The sequence below is a fragment of the Chionomys nivalis genome, chromosome 11, assembly GCF_950005125.1.
Source record: "Chionomys nivalis chromosome 11, mChiNiv1.1, whole genome shotgun sequence".
Taxonomy (NCBI): Eukaryota; Metazoa; Chordata; class Mammalia; order Rodentia; family Cricetidae; genus Chionomys; species Chionomys nivalis.
The window spans coordinates 52,412,645-52,417,388 of record NC_080096.1 but is presented as its reverse complement, the minus strand read 5'-3'; the positions used below and the strand labels follow the sequence as shown (position 1 = coordinate 52,417,388).

Sequence of the window (4,744 nt, the reverse complement as noted above, 5' to 3'; positions counted from 1 at the left end):
ATTGACTATTCACATAGCATCTCTTACTTCCATTGGGTACATCCTAGAATCAATAAAACTTCCCACCTAAAAATCATCTCTGTTCTCTACCTTGATGCCACTTCTTGATTGAGAATCAACACTACCTCTCTTGAAATAAAACATTCAAGGTAGATATTATATCTGAAAATTTGTCTGAAGTATCAAAATGCATAAAAATGATATAAAAATTTTATACTGTTATCATAATGGTGATAACTACAAAAGTACCTATTCTTCAACTATCATTATATATTCTAGATCTGATATTCTTTAAAGTTCATAAAATTGAAAATAGTTCACCTTATAGTGTTATAAAGATGATATTTTGTAATTGTTGTTTCCTGGGTGTGATGGCTAATGTTAATTGTCAACTTGATATATCTGGAAAGAGGGAACCTCAGTTGAAGAATTACCTCCATCAGATGGCCATATGGGTATGTCTAGAAGAAATTTTCTTAATTCCTTATTGACATCATAGAACATAGCCCTGTGAATAGTACCATCTCTACACAGTTGGGCCTGGCCTGTTCAAGAAAGGTAGCTGAGAAGACCAGGTGGTAAGCCAGGTGAAACAAGCCATGTGGAGCAAGCTGGTAAGCAGCACTCCTTCATGGTTTCTGCTTCAAGCTCCTGCCTTGATTCCTGCCTTGGTTGCTTTTGATAGACAAATAAATCCCTTCTTACCCACCTTGCATTTGATCAGAGTGCTTTATACTAGCAGTAGAAAGCAAACTAGAACACTGAGCTGGAAAGACACATGCAAAACTGACAATTTATCCAATAATAAAATGATTTGATCATGATTTTGTATTGTTTTCCTCACGAAACAAATTCATCTTCCTGTAGTACTCATGATGCTTTCTGATCCAATCCAGACAAGCATTTTTTAAAAAAAAAAAAGTTTTATGAAGCCAATCAATCTGCTTATCTCAATGTTGTGCAGAAAATTAGAGAAGGCAGACAATGGTGATGCCATGTTATGAATCTTAAGGACAGCTGAAGTCTTTAAGGTCCCTGAAAATGACAACAGTATTATAATGGTGGGAAGCACTTAAGACTGAAATAGTTGTAGTTAAAAGAACTTAATATTGAACAAATAATTTGCATCTAATTTAAAAAAACTTAAAAAGTTCTATGAATCTTTAGCACTAAAGTTCCAACTTTCCAAATTCCAGACACAAGATAGATGTTGGGAAAAGCATACCTATATATCACTCTCTCTGTCAAAAACTCCTAAGACCAATAACCTCATGCTAAGCCTTAGCACACAAATTGGGAGGATATTGCTAAAGCTGCAAAGGAAGATGAACAGACATCCTAAAGGATTGGAAGTTTTAAGAGTTTTAAGGGTATGAATCACAGAGAAGATTATCCCTGATTCTACTTCCCCATCCTAGAAATGAGAAGATTAAGCAAGATCACACCAACACCATGTTAGGCCTTTTCAGATCTTCTGAGGGAGGAAACAGATTGCGCCTGATGAGGTAGTTGAAAATAGGGAGAACATAATTCAAAGGAGCTCATTGACTAAAGTTGAATAAAGGACTAGACCCCAGGCAATACAAGACAATTTTCTCGCAGAGAAGCTCGCTAGACCCAAACACCAACACAATACATTCATTTTTCTTGGACTAGTTTAGGAGGAGGGAGCATATGCAAAGACTTCACAATTCAAGACGACAAATATTGAAATGGATTTATAATTAGCATATGTGGCTCCAGATTTAAATGGTATATTCTTTCACTATAATATTAATGATTACCATGTCTTTGTTTCTAGGCTCTGAGGGATGAAAGAAGGAACAGGATAGAATTTCTTCCTAAATCACTGAGAAGCAAACTGTTTGAGTTCATTTTTTCAATGTGAATTTTGAAAAGACTAAAATAATGCCAGCAATGATATAGGAAGTGAATAAAGACTGGATTACAGCAAAACACAGACGAATAAGTGCTGAAAGAGTCCGTAGCCTCACAATGCACCTTCCATCAAGGTCAAGTGTTATTACTTACATGACTATTGCATACATACTTAATCTGTGTGCATCTGAACTAAAAGTGATTTTCAAAATGTAAGTCTAAGAAGTATTAGAGATCTATTTCACTCCCGAAACCTGTTTCACAATTATAAATACAGAATTTCTGGCTTGAACTGAGAATAAAACAATTTTCTATCTAAAACAATTTGAATGCATAGGTATTTGTGGAATGTTAGAAACAAAGACCTCAGACCCAGATATCTTTTTATGACTCTAAAGAAAGGCTTCTATTTAGTAAGAAAACATATGCATACAGCAAAGCACACTGAGAGAAAGACCCTTTGCAAAGCAGAAAGGATACAAAACAAAGTTTTAAAAATGTGACTGCCATTTTCCATAGCCCGCATGCAGGAAGCAGTGGAAGAAGCATGTGGTACCTACATACCGAGCTCTGAAGCCTCTGTTAGCATCATCATCTGTATGAACTCCACCTTCTAGTGGTGTTCAGCAGAGAGCCAAGCTCTAAGTAATGGCCCAATCACATAGCAATGACTCAGTATGGTTGTCCTGGTAAATTCAGCAACAACAAAAATTGCTCGGATTTCGAGGTTTGAATGCTGGTAGTTCTCATGCCCCGCTCCATTTCCCCACATGGACACTAGTGCAAAACACAGTGCTCACCCCACCTGCATTACCTTACCGCAGTGGAAACCCAGAGCTAGCCTCTACTTGTTATCTCCCAAAGTACCTTTGGGTTTCCTTGAGAAATGTGCTCCGCTTTCCTCAGATTCCCTCATGATGCAATATATACCTTCATATCCTCTTAATAAAGATGTGGCAGTATCGGTCTTGATATCAGGAAATTTTGAATTAGCAGGAAGAGCCATCCAGCTTTTGAAGGGGCTGATGTTCATACGGCATGTCACAGTGGCCTTTTGACTTACACTTTTGAAAACTAGATGGATGATGATATGGTCACTTTTCTGTTGCCATGTTGAAACACTATGACAAAGGCAACTTGTAGAGAAAAGTTTATTTTGGCTTAGGGTTCCAGAGGGTTAGAGTCCGCGATGGTTGGGACAGAATCGCATCAGGTGGTGGTCATGAGAGCAGTCATAAGAGGCTGAAACTCATTATCTTGAACCTCAAGCATGAAGCAGAGAGAGCAAATTACAAGTGGCACAAGAACGTTTATCCCAAAGCTCACCCCCCCATTGATGTACTTCCTTCACTAAGGCTGTAACACCTAAACCTTCCCAAACAGCGCCACCACCTGAGCACTATGTGTTCAAATGACAGGGCTGTGTAGGACACTTCTCATCTAAGCCACCTCAATGACATAAAGTAAGTCAGGGAAAAATCAAAGTTTTTTACCCATGAATTGTTCTTTCCACTGAGTTTTTCAAACAATTGTTTTTTTTATTTTTTTCTGTGATCTTTAGTCATATGACCATGATTCATGCTGCCTTTACTTTGACAGCTGATGTCTCGGGAGAATAGCAGAACTAAGGGCAAGCAGAAATTTCATGGAATATAGAAGAAAACAGAATGGGAGATATTAAAATGGATAAAAATGTATTTTAATTTCTCAGGAAAGTTCCAGATTGTTTTAACATCTTATCATCATTTATAGGATTTTTTTAAATCTATAATATGCCCTGAAGGATGACAGATCATAGCAAATACTATGGAGAGCTCAGTCAAAATTATCATAAGACACAGGATGGACCATAGTGTATTATGGAAAAGAGTGAGGAGGAAGTTCATCAGAGATCTCCAGGAAGAACACATGTAAGAAAGGGTAATTGATAATGATACTTCTTCCTAATACCAAATAAGATTAGAAAACAAGAAGCAATAGATGTGTTTGTTGTTCATGGTACTCTTAATTAATAGTAATATTGCAATAAAAATTCCCACTAGCTCAACTGGTATCTTTTCTTCCATACGTTATATGTATTAGTGGGCTATCTGAGGCTAGCACACATTCAGTTTAGATTACATAGCTCTGATCTGTATGCTACATAACTTCTAAACATCTTCACTACATAACTGAGCTAGTAACCCCTGATCAGTGTGATGATTAATCATCATTGTTAACTTGACTGGATTTAAAATCAGCCAAGAAACAAACCTATGAGCATACCTATGAGAGAATTTCCAGGGAGATTTAACAAGAGAGGAAGACCCTCCCTGACTGTGGGTGGCGATATCCATGGGATGGGACACCAGCACACAGCACTGAGTAGCCTGCCTAGGAACACTGTTTTATCAGGCACCTCCCACTCATACCACCATGTCTTCTTGGCTTTTACCACCCTCCATACTGTGAACCAAAATAAGTCCTCCCTTCCACAAATTTCTTCAAGTCTAGTTTTTCTTCATCACAACCAAAAAACAAACTAATACACAAACTAAGATAAGTAAAGTTCATCATAGAAAGGGCATATAAAAGCAATATGTAAACTATATTAATAATACAACTTAATATAATGCTATTGACATCGCCAACACTCTTTAATTGATGTTGTTATTACTAGTATTCAGACAACAACATTCAGGTTATCAATTCCTTTTAATTACAAATATTTATTTTATGTATTTATTGTGTGTGTGTTCGTGTTTGTGTGTTTGTGCCACAACATGCATGTAAACGTCAGAAGACAGCCTGCAGGAGTTATTCCTCTCCTTCTACTGTCTGGGTCCCTGGAAGGGAATTCAGGTCATCAGACTTGGCAGCGAAGGCC

At 37.3% G+C, this 4,744-nt stretch overlaps 1 non-coding gene across 1 annotated transcript; it reads left to right on the top strand.

Annotated features, from left to right (window-relative positions):
* The first annotated feature begins 929 nt into the window (after nucleotides 1-929).
* LOC130884525 (small nucleolar RNA SNORA33) lies at nucleotides 930-1,053 on the top strand. The gene has a single exon (XR_009058051.1). It is a non-coding gene; the product is annotated as a small nucleolar RNA SNORA33 (small nucleolar RNA).
* Nucleotides 1,054-4,744: the final 3,691 nt, after the last annotated feature.